Source organism: Cucurbita moschata, unplaced genomic scaffold, assembly GCF_002738365.1.
Source record: "Cucurbita moschata cultivar Rifu unplaced genomic scaffold, Cmos_1.0 Cmo_Scf00121, whole genome shotgun sequence".
NCBI classification, from domain to species: Eukaryota; Viridiplantae; Streptophyta; class Magnoliopsida; order Cucurbitales; family Cucurbitaceae; genus Cucurbita; species Cucurbita moschata.
The window spans coordinates 151,249-163,910 of NW_019268637.1; the positions used below are offsets into that span (position 1 = coordinate 151,249).

Consider the following 12,662-nt stretch of genomic DNA (forward strand, 5'->3'; position numbering starts at 1 on the left):
ATTTCGGCAACACTATCTCAAGCAACACCTTGCAACTCTCTCCCACCTATTTCGGCAACACTATCTCAGCAAAAATCACTCTCCCACTATTTCGGCAAGCAGTGAACTGGTTCTTAGGTATGGGTTAGTTTAAAATCTTATGCCCATGTAGTTTTCATCCCCGTTGCTTTAAAATCTTATGCCAGTTTTCGTCCCTCTCTCTCTACCTTCCTCCTTTTTTAGATTTTGTTTAGTATTATGAGGTTTGGATTGGGGATTGAGGTGTTATAGTAATTTTTCCTCTCAATCTAGTGATGTATGAGTGTATAAATGAATGTTTTTGCTGCTACCATGTGTTATAGTAATTTTTCCTCTCAATCTAGTGATGTATGAGTGTATGAGTGAGTTTTTTTTGCTGCTGTAATGACCATACTAATGTACATAAACACATACTCCATATTTAATTTTTTTTGCTGCTGAAATTTGTTGTTATGGTGACTTTTCACTCGACATCACTACAGGAGCAACATTTTGAGGGAAAAAACACATACTTATACTAATATATATTTGGAGCCGATAAAAACACACTACTCCATCAATGATTATTCTGCTACAAAAATAGATATATCCTCTTGTAAGGAAAATATTTGTAGCTTACTAGTGATATATGAGTGAAATTTCTAGTAGAATAAGCAATATTGTAAGCGTATAGTGAATCTTGCAAGATAATTATGGAAATTAGAAAAATAATTCAATTTGAGCGTCTTAATTTGTTTTCATTCTTTTAATTTTGCCTTGCTTATGGATTTTTTTTTATTTGCTTGATTAGTCCATTATGAGGCATTACACAAAGTGCCAACAAAGCATTCTTTTAATTTTGCCTTGCTTATGGATTTTTTTTATTTGCTTGATTAGTCCATTGTGAGGCATTACATAAAGTGCCAACAAAGGGTGGTTTAAGGTTTAGTGAACGGATTGAAATTAAAGGTGTTGAACATATAACTAACTGTAGGTTACCTTATTCTCATTGTCGTCTTATTTTTAGAAAGATTTGAATGTACTTGTTACACTACATTTTTACTCTCTTTATTATCATATATCTATTTATATATATTATGCTCCAACTTTAAAGATAATACAAATATACTAGAATTATCGATATGTTATTTTCTTAAATAGTGATTGTGAATCAAGTTATCGACAGTCCAATTGATCATCCTATTAAGCATACCAGAGCCTTCAAAATGTTCAACAAAGATTGGTTGTATTTGAATCGGTATGAGAATATAAGTATCAATACACTTTATTTTTAAGACATATATACTTATCAAAACTTTGTCTAATAGTGCTACCGATGAGTACATGGAAGGAGCATGGAAATTTCTACAAGAAATGAAAAAAAGGAAGCCGGATGCCAAAAAGTTTCTATGTCCATGTAAAGAGTGTAGGAATATGAGACATTATGATATCCAAACCATATATGAACACCTAATCATTAAGGGAATGGACCCTACATATAATGTTTGGTATCATCACGGAGAAGTATGTGAGGAGGATGATGTTGAAAAAGAAGTTGATGATGCTCTTATGTTGGAAGCAACCATCTTATATAAGAGCACATGTATTGGAGAGGAGGACAAGAATGATTCTTTTACATCAAGGAAAGACAAAAATATTTCTCACAATATCCAAGAGGCAAACACTCCATTGTACACTGGATGTACAAAATATACAAAGATATCAGCAGCTGTGGCATTGTATAAACTTAAGACATATAATGGTTGGTCAGATGCTAGTTTCACAAGCCTTCTGGAACTTTTGTATGACATGCTTCCAATTGATAATGTCATTCCAAGATCTATTTATGAAGTTCGAAAACTGTTCATGGAATTTGACTTAGGCTACCAAAAAATTCATGCATGTGTAAATGATTGTTGTCTATTTAGAAATGAGAAAGAAAAGTTAGAAAGTTGCCCTAAATGTAATACTTCAAGGTGGAAGGTTGATAGACAAACGAATGCAATCAAGCAAGGTATACCTGCTAAAGTATTAAGATACTTTCCTATCATTCCGCGACTTAAACGAATGTTTAAAATATATGAAGTTGGTGAAAGTTTACGATGACATTCTCAACATAAAAGTACTGATGGAAAGATTCGACATCCAGTTGATTCTGTTGCATGGGAGTTGAGTGATAAAAAGTGGTATGAGTTTGCTATGGACTCTTGTAATCTTAGGTTAGGCCTTGCTACAGATGGTTTTAATCCATTCTCCAACATGAGCAGTCAATATAGTTGTTGGCCAGTCATGCTTGTTACGTTTAACTTGCCTCCTTGGTTATGTATGAAAAAGGAAAATATAATGTTAACGTTGTTGATTTCTGGCCCTAGACAACCAGGAAACGATATTGATGTCTACTTACAACCTCTTGTGGAAGATTTACAACATCTATGGAAAGGAGTACAAGCCTATGATATTGTAAGTAAAATATATTTCAATTTAAGAGTAATTCTCATGTGGACTATAAATGATTTTCCTGCATATGGAAATCTTGCTAGATGCACCACAAAAGGTAAATATGCTTGTCCAATTTGTGGAGATAATACTCGGTCTCTTTGGTTGAAGAATGGAAAAAAGTATTCATATATGGGTCATAGACGATTCCTGTCAAAGTTGCATCCATATCGAAGGAAAAAAACATGGTTTGATGGGAAAATAGAAGAAGAATTACCTCCCAAAATTGCAACAAGTAGTGCAATTTATACCAAACTTCAAGACTTTGAAAATTGTGGGGGAAAATGTGAAAGCTTAAAAAGAAAGAGGAAGAAACAATGCACAAGTCAAAGGTGGAAGAAGCGATCCATTTTCTTCGATCTACCATATTGGAAGGTTGACAAGCTCTAAATTTATGGTGTATTTTATTGAGTTTCAAGTTATTAAGTTTCAAACTTTGGCCACTAACCATTTGAAATGTAATTTATTGGGTAGGAATTACTAATACACCACAACTTGGATGTCATGTATGTAGAAAAGTATGTATGTGAGAGTATTGTAGGTACATTATTAGATATAAATGGAAAGTCAAAAGATGGAATTAATGCAAGAAAAGATTTACAACTTTTGAAAATTCGGCCAGACCTATATCCTCAAGAGCGAGGTGGTCGAACTTACCTACCTCCTGCTCCACATACATTGTCGAAGTTTGAGAAGAAATTATTTTGTTCAAGGTTGTATAAGCTAAAGTTGTTTGATGGATACAGTTCCAACATTTCAAAGTGTGTATCATTACAAGATTGCAAAGTGATGGGATTGAAGTCTCATGATTGTCATGTATTGATGCAACAACTTTTATCTGTGGTGCTTAGAGGCTTGCTCCCGAAAGGTCCAAGACATGCAATATATAGGCTATGTTCATACTTTAATAGACTATGCCAACGTGTCATTGATAGAGAAATTATGTTACAGCTTGAAAAAGAGGCAGTGGACATTTTATGCCTTCTTGAACGGTACTTTCCACCTTCATTCTTTGATATAATGATGCACTTGGTTATCCATTTGGGACGTGAAGCTCGTATATGTGGTCCTGTTCAATATCGCTGGATGTACCCATTTGAAAGGTGAATTATTTGCTTCTTAATATCAAGTTGGTAGTAATTGTGGTCATCTTCATAATCTTTATGTCTCATTTAGATATATGAAGGTATTGAAAAGTTATGTACGGAACAAAGCACGACTAGAAGGGTGTATTGCAGCGTGCTATGTAGCGGATGAATGTGTAGACTTTTCAAAAAGGTATTTTAAACACTCGATTGAAGTTGCACATAATGAACATCGTAATCAAGAATATGAAAATGATGTCATTCTAGAAGGTCGTCCTATATCAGCTGGGACTTCAATTACATTATCCAATGATGTACTAGAAAATGCACATCGATATGTTTTGTTCAACACAGCAGTGGTGGAACCGTTTATCTAGTGAGTTAAGTTGTGTACCATTTATTATTTTTTTAACATAAATCAATACTAAATTGTAATTCATCTGGTCAGGATGCATATGGATGAACTCATGATCTTAGGTCACAGACTAGCAAAAGATTCTAGTCTACTTTCGAAGATTCATGCAAAACAATTTCCATCATGGTTAAAATCTAAGGTATTGTAGCATACTATTCCATGAACCATTGAAGGTACAAAACTACAACACAGTCTATCTAACAAGTAGTTATTTTTATTCTTAGCAGATTCAAATAGATTCATCCGGATGTAGTTTACTCTGACTTGTTAAAATGGCTTGCTAAAGGACCAAGAAAATGTGCAATATCTTACACGGGGTACATCATTAATGGACAACGATTTCAGATAAAGAGTGGAAAAATCAACCAAAAATAGTGGTGTTTCTGTAAATGCAGCTACATTGTGTAGATCTAGTGCAAAGGATAAATCACAAGTTATGGATGTAGTTGCATACTATGGGGTCTTACAAGAAATCATCTTGTTAGATTATTATGCCTACCAACTTCCAATTTTGAAATGTGATTGGGCAAATGTTCGTAATGGAGTAAGAATTGAGGAAAGGTTCACTCTTGTTAACTCACATCAAAGTCAAAGCATATTTGTACGTGAGCCTTTCATCTTGGCCTCATAAGCCAAACAGGTGTTTTATGTTAGAGAAAATGATATCTCAAATTGGTATGTCTTATTAAAAGGACCACACAGAGGATTTCATGACTTTGATATGTACGATCATGAATATAGTGGTACGATGGTTATCAATGAACAAATTCTAAGTACATTGGAAGACATTGATGAAAATGATGAGATCACTTATGCAAGAGAAGATTACGAGGGTGTTTTTATTTGATGAACAATTTGGGACATTGTATAAATATTTTTTGTGAACATATTATACTTCATATATAATATTTATTTTATGATGATCCTTTTGTGATGGGTGTGTAATTGCATTCTTGATTTTATTTTCATTTCATGCATAATGATTATCTATTAATTTTGGTTTCAGATTCGAATGGAGGGAGATAAGGTACCACCTTAAACTTTAGGACACAAAGAAGATATCGGTTGTCTAAAAGTTACTCGAAGAAAAAGGTCTCATCATACTAAACATTTTGAAAAAAGTATGGGGGATATTGATATTACTCTACTTAGAAAATGTAGACGTAGAAAGATTTGTAGTGATGAAATGTTGCATGACCACAAATTACAAGTTGAAAGGGTTGAAGGAGAAAAATCACCTATACCTAACCACAAATCTCCTATTATTGCCCTCCCTGAACCCTTTTCACCTAACGGTAATGGGAAGACATTGAAACCTAATCATATTTCAATTCCTACATTAGACTCCCCAGCTGCTCACACAAGATTAGCAACCTGTAGGCAATTTGAAGTTTGTAATGAAAATAGAACTGAAAAAGAAGATCATGTAATTAGTGGAAACCCCCTTGAAACAATAACACTATCAAAAAGAAAAAGAGGCCCTACAAAGATGAAGACAATAGTTGTTGATGGACAATCTAGAGTGAAACTTGTTTTAATGAATATGGACAACCCATAGGGGATGAATGGGTAGGATTGGCTTCTTTTCTTGGTCTACTTGTAAGGGAGGTTGTACCTGTGACGTTAGAGAATTGGAAGAAATTACCTACAAGGCTAAAATTAGTGTTATGGAAGTCTATCGAGGTATGAAGTTATTTTAATTCATTTATTTAGTTTTAATCATTTGTATAATATTACTTCTAACTATTTGGTTCTTCAGTCAAGGTACATTGTGAACAAGGATTGGCAGAAAAAGTTTCTTTTTCAACACATGAGTAGATTATGGAGGGCTGGAAAATCTCGTATGGTAAAACAAATTCGCAATGCCCCAACAAAAGAAGCACTATTGCAACTTATGCCAGATAATTTGCAATCGGTAGATGATTGGATGGACTTTGTCAAAGAAAAAACTAGTGCAAATTTTATGGTAATGAATATTTATATATCGAAAAACTTACCCATGATATTTTTGAAATTATTATATACTTCGATATAACAAGAACATATGTTGTCCTATTGAGTAGTTGAAAAGTGAAAAGTTTAAAGCCATGAGAAGAGACAATTCCCACATACATGTAGTAGGAAAGGATATGCCTGTCTGGCTGAAGAGATGGTAAATATCGATATTGTAGTTTTATTCTACTCTCATGTTATAGGTGTGAATTTAGTATATTTATTTCATTTTGCAGAAGAAAAGTTCTTCGGATCCAACTTCGATATCAAGGATTATGTTATGGACAAAGGCTCACACAAAGAAGGATGGACAACCAGTGAATTCACAAGTTGCTGAGACACTCGTATGTTAAACTTATTTAAAAATTACTTATTTTTAAGTTTGCAAGTATTATGTTTATTGATATCCTTTATTTATGAAGTATGTGAAAGGGGCGGTTGAAGTGGTTTCTTATTGGTATGAGCGGTTGAACAAAAAAATAATTACTTATCATAAGATTGAGCGTATGTGGTGGGGTGGGGGTGGGGGCGGGAGTGGAGACTTTTGAAAAAAGTACTTGATTTGATTTTTTTTTCTTATAACATGTGTTAAACTTGTTTGAAAATGACTCTTATTTTTTTTATACTTTATTGGATATGTGAAAAGTTTGGAAGTATTGTGTTCGTTGGTGTCTCTTGTTTATAATGTAAATGAAATGGGCAGTTGAAGTGGTTTTTTATTAGTATGAGCACATTGAATAAACAACTGACTCTGTTGAGATGTTTTTGATCATGTCTCTTAACTTATAAGATGTGTGAAGCAATTATGGACAATTGACATTTTTTAAATGTAGGAGCGCATTGAACAAGCAGAGATTGAGACAAAAACTTCATCAAATAATATTGTTGATGATGCCTTGAGTAAAGTTCTTGGACCGGATCGTGGGCATGTAAGAGGACTTGGATTTGGAGTGACTCGTTTAAAATTCTCTCTTGTCTCAACAAGAAAATAGATACATGACTCTTGAGAAAGAATATTTGAAGATGAGGAAAGAAATGATGGAAATGAAATCAATGTTCTCAAACAGGTACATTTTTTTAAATTAAGTTATATAAATTCCACATTCATGAGTTTATTCCATATATTTTAATTGAAATTTTCGTAGATTGACCTAACCGAGGAAGCCTCTAATGGTATTGGAAGTATACCAAAATCAACAAATATCCATTCAAATTTGACAGTACCTTCTCCTAAATTGATTTTCTAATTTAACAAATAAAATTATTGATTTCATTATTACTATCAAGTTCTCAATGCTTTTATTCTTCTTCTTGTAGAGCATCAATAATGATACTCAAATTAAGTGTAAGTTACTAGATTGGCATGACTCAGGAGAGATTGTTGCAGAAGGACGATGGTCTTCTAATGATCCAGCTGCTCTTGTTCGTCATATCCCTATTGGACCACATGCTATTAGAGTATGGGTTGATATACGAAGGAAATGCAATGCCTATTTGTGGCGGCCTACATCAGAAATGACATGTATTGAACAAGCTGTGGGTAGTACAGTTGTTTGGCCATCCAACAAAGTAATTATCGGTATGTAATTAAGTTTATTTATTTAAATTAATGAAATAATTTTTTTATTAGTTAATTAAAGTGTTCACATAATCATATATTCATATATATTTTGTATATTTATATAGGTAAATAGAGTGATGCATGCTTTATTCATGCCAAGGATGAATTTGAAGATGACACTTCTCTGCATGATAAACTTGAAGCCAAACTTGGTGAATTTTGTATTTTGTAAACTATTTTATGTTTTTTTTTTTTTTTTGTAATTGGGCAAAAACTTTATCTTGCATGGTTGAAACTTCCTCATTAATGTGTAAGTAAATCATGAAACTTCAATGAAGAATAAAGAAATTTATAGAAAAAATATCTTTATTAGGAGAGGAAAAATGTATAACCAAGAGGTATAAAGAAATTTATAGAAAAAATAAATGCTATCAATATACATATAATTAAATAATTATAAATGATTCATTACCTAGATATAGCATAAAATCGAAGCTATAAATAATATATTATAGCATTAAAAAAATGCTACTATAAGTTAAAGATAGCATACTATTTTAGCTATATTAAACATATTATAGCTTAATAAAAATTGCTATAAAATGTTTTCATGACAACCAATATAAGCTATAGATTCATACTATATTATAGCATTCATTATAGCTATAAAAAAACGCTATAAAAAGTTTCAGACTTTTAATAACATGGGCTGTCACGACGTACGAAAAATGCTATGAAAAGTCTACGATAGCATTTTTCGTAAAAGTCTACGATAGCATTTTTCATAAGCTATCTTACTTATTGTTTGTTGTAGTGAAAACAAGAATAATCTTATCCTCTGTCTATTTGTAGGGCTATTTTTCTATTCTTCCCTTATTTTTAGAGCCATTTTTTAGGTATTTAGGGCGGAGGTAATTCATAAGTCAAAATGAATGAATCCATTTTTTAGGTATTAGGGCTATATCATGCTATGCCTATAAGATCAAAATGAATGAATCCACTTATGGATATGTAATAGGGTGGATACCGTCCCATATTGAGCAATGGTGTAGCATCAGATCCTAAATACAGCCAGTCAGTCTTTTCCGTCTTATGAAAGAAAGGCTTTGTTTAAGGATTCTATATCAATTGATAGATGAAACCGAGATAGTTATCTTTCAGAAAATTGTCACGACAGTGGAATGGCTATGCTTTATTCTTCTTCAGGTGGGAGAAAAGATCAAACAAACTTCATTATTCAGCAAGAAGTTTGAAACTTATATAATTCACCTCTTTTGCTTATAACTCGAGAAAAAGGCTACTAGATCTATGAGAAATTTCATTCAATTAGATTCGATATGGTTTGGACAGCAAAAGAATTGACTCTTTGTTGGTTGAGTCGTATGAGGTAGGAAACTCTCAAGTACACTTTTAAGGGAAGGAAGGAATTTACCTACCTATTCCGACCTGGGAGAACATGCTGGCCATTCGACAGGGAGATTCGGAAATTGCGGAGGCTTGGTTCAATCAAGCCGCTGAGTATTGGAAACAAGCTATACTAGAGCACTGACTCCCGGTAATTCTATTGAAGCACAAAATGGGTTGAAGATCACAAGGCGTTTCAAATAAGAAAACTCTCTCTCTCTCTTTCTTTCACAGCTATTCCATTATATTTCACTAGTATTATTAGTTAGCAATTTGTCTATTTGTTATAATGTTGTCTGCATCAGTCAAATCAACTAAAAGGGAGAATTTCTCAAGCAGGGAAGAACCAAGCAAGATCGTTCAATTTCCTTTGGTATAAGGGTAAACGATACAGAGATACATTACAGAATCTATTTGATAAAAAGCTAATTCTATTTATATATAGGGTTGATAAGATTCAACAAAGTCCGTCGAATGCCTCTTGGCTATGGCATAATAGATCCGAACACTTGCCCCGAATCCACTTCCAAATCATAATTGCCCTAGTGAATAACTAAAACCAAAATGGGAGATAGTAGAGAAAGAAACTAAGTATCAAAATCTCTCATAGGTTCACTAATTACTTAACTGTTGGCGGGTCTCTTTGTATGTGTTGTCCGGAAAGAGGAGGCCTCCATGAGCATGAGTGATTATTCGTTCGCCTGAACCAGAAGTCAAAATTGGGGTAGATAGGGCGTCAAACCTTCTTTCGAGGAATGGGCCAGCCAGACCAGGGCATTTCTCTAGAATAATAGCTAAGGGGATACTACCACTTGGATTGATTTGGAACCTTCCTTCATGCTGATGCTCACGATTTCAATAGCCATACTAGTAATTTGGAGGAGATCTCTCGAAAAAAGTCTTTAGTGCACATTTCGGCCAACTCTCCATCATCTTTCTTTCTTTGTTTGGCTGAGTGGGATGTAATGTATTTCCACGGTGCTCGTTTTTTCAATTATGAAGCATGGCTAGGCGATCCTACTCACATTGGCCCTAGTGCCTAGGTGTTTTGGCCAATAGTGGGCCAAGAAATATTGACATGGTAATGTAGGGGGGGGGGTTCGAGGAATAGAAATAACCTCTGGGGTCAGATGTGGCGAGCATCCGGAATAACTAGTGAATTACAACTTTATTGTACCGTAATGCATTAGTTCAGCCTTAATGCTTTTTGTCGGTTGGTTATCACAAGGCTGCTCCAAAATGGGCTTGGTTCCAAGATGTAGAATCCATGTTCAATCACCATTTAGCGGGTCTGCTAGGACTTGGGTCTCTTTCTTGGGCGGGACAGTACACCTATCTTTCTTTACCGATTGAGATTAATCAATTTCATTTCTAAATGATGTTGGCTGGCTGGAGTAGATCCTAAAGAGATTCCACTTCCTCATGAATTTATCTTGAATAGGGATCTTTTGGCGCAACTTTCTCCTAGTTTTGTTGAGGGAGGGAGCAACCCCATTTTTCACTTGGAATTGATCAAAGCAGAATTTCTGACTTTTCATAGAGGATTAGATTCAGTAACCGGTGGTCTATGGCCGATATTGCACGCCATCATTTAGCTATTGCAATTATTCTTTTCCTGATAGTAGGTCACATGTATAGATAGGACCAAATGAGGCATTGGTAGGGTATAAAAGATATTTGAGAGGGAGGCTCATCAAGGTCCATTTACAGGCCAGGGTCATAAAGGACTATATGAGATCCTAACAACGTAATGCCATGCTCCATTATCTATTCCACCTAGCTAAGTTGGGCTCTTTCATCATTATTCTAGCTCACCATATGTATCCTTAGCTACTGACCGGACACAACTTTCATTGTTCACACATCACAGTGGATTTCTCTTGGTGTTGCCGTGCATGCAGCCATTTTGATGGATGGTATGAGACTATGATCCAACTACTCGCTACAAACAACGATTTATTAGATCTCGCGGACTTAGGCATCGTGATGTAATCATATCACATCTCAACTAGGAGGGTATGGATATTTTGAGGCTTTCACAATTTTGGTATATTCATAATGATACCATGAGTGCTTTAGGGCGGCCCTAAGATATCTTTTCCGATACCCCTTATACAATATGGATACAAAACACCCATACTTTAGCACCTAGTATAACGGCCCTCGGTCCGACAACAGGCACCAGTTTGACTTGCTTGGGGGGGGTGGTGATTTAGTGGCAGTGAGCGGCAAAGTGGCTTTGTTACCTATTCCGGTAGGAGTCGCAGATTCTTTGGTACATCATAGTTAGGCATTTATGATGAATGTAACAGTATTGATACTCCTTCAAGGGGTTCCATTTTCTCGTAGCTCGCATTTGATACTGGATAAAGCAAATCAAATCTAATCTTGGGTTTCGTTTCTCTTGTGATGGACCGGGAAGAGAGGGTACATGTCAAGTATCCGCTTGCTTGGGATCATGTCTTCTTAGGGCTATTTTGGATGGACAATTCCATTTTGGTAGTGAGTAATATGCCTGTCATTTACGGTGGAAAATGCAGTCAGATGTTTGGGGTAGTGTAAGTGATCAAGCAAGGGGGAATAACTCATGTTGCGGGAGGAAACTTTGTGCAGAGTTCCATTATTACTATTAATGGGTGGCTTCGCGATTTCTTATAGGCACAGGCATGCCAGGTAATTCTGTCTTATGGTTCTTTCTCATTATCCGCATATGGCCCGTTCGTTTTTCCTAGGTGCTCATTTTGGTATGGGCTTTGAGTTTCATCTTTCTATTCTGTAGGCGTGGTTATTGGCAAGAACTTATTGAATCCAGCGTTTTGGGCTCATAATCAATGAAAAGTTGCTCCTCCTACTCTTAGCCTAGAGCCTTGATTGAGCATTGTCCAAGGACGTGCTGCTGTAGGAGTAACCCATCATTACCTTACCTTCTGGGTGGAATTGCCACAACATAGGCACTCTTTCTGTAACGACCCGACTTATCCTGACGGTAGCGGTCAGTGTCATTATGAAAGATAATGCAATTTATTTGGAAAAAGAATGAAAATCATGCAGAATTTTATTAAAAATCACGTGCGGGGTACCCTTTTAAAATTTAGCAAAACAATGCCGCCTAAAACTATTTAAAACAAGGAGGAAATTTAAATCAAAGAAAGGCTGATGTTGGCCGCCTAGCTCCCACAAACTAGGCGTCCACATCATAGTTTAAATTATTACAAAAGAGTAGAAACGTCTCTCCCACAAAAATGAGACTACAAACAAAAAACATAAACATTCTTGAATCGCCCCATGACTGACTTTGGCATCCTACTCGTCACCTCCGTGCCACAGCTTCGCCTGAAAAATCATTTAAAAAAAACAAGGTGAGTATAAAAATACTCAGTAAGGAACTCCCCTATTTGGGGGTCAAGATATGAATCGTCATAAGGCGATTAGCCAAAACACGCAGCAGGTGATTATTGCCACCACCACTTTCAATCCTTAAAGAAGATACTCCTAGTTGGTTACCCGAAATACACAGCGTGTAACCATTATCACGAGGACCTCACCTCCTTATTTCCTTCCATTGACTATCAACGACTGGTTACCCGATACACACAGCGTGTAACCATTTCCACGAGGACCTCACCTTCTTATTTCCTCCCATTGACTATCAACGGCTGGTTACCCGATACACACAGCGTGTAACCATTACTGGATAGTCCTTTTTTTTTGT

General features: G+C 35.3%; 1 pseudogene; it reads left to right on the forward strand.

Moving 5' to 3' along the window:
- Positions 1 to 6,675: 6,675 nt before the first annotated feature.
- On the forward strand, positions 6,676 to 11,895 carry LOC111439957 (annotated as a pseudogene).
- The last annotated feature ends 767 nt before the right edge of the window (positions 11,896 to 12,662 follow it).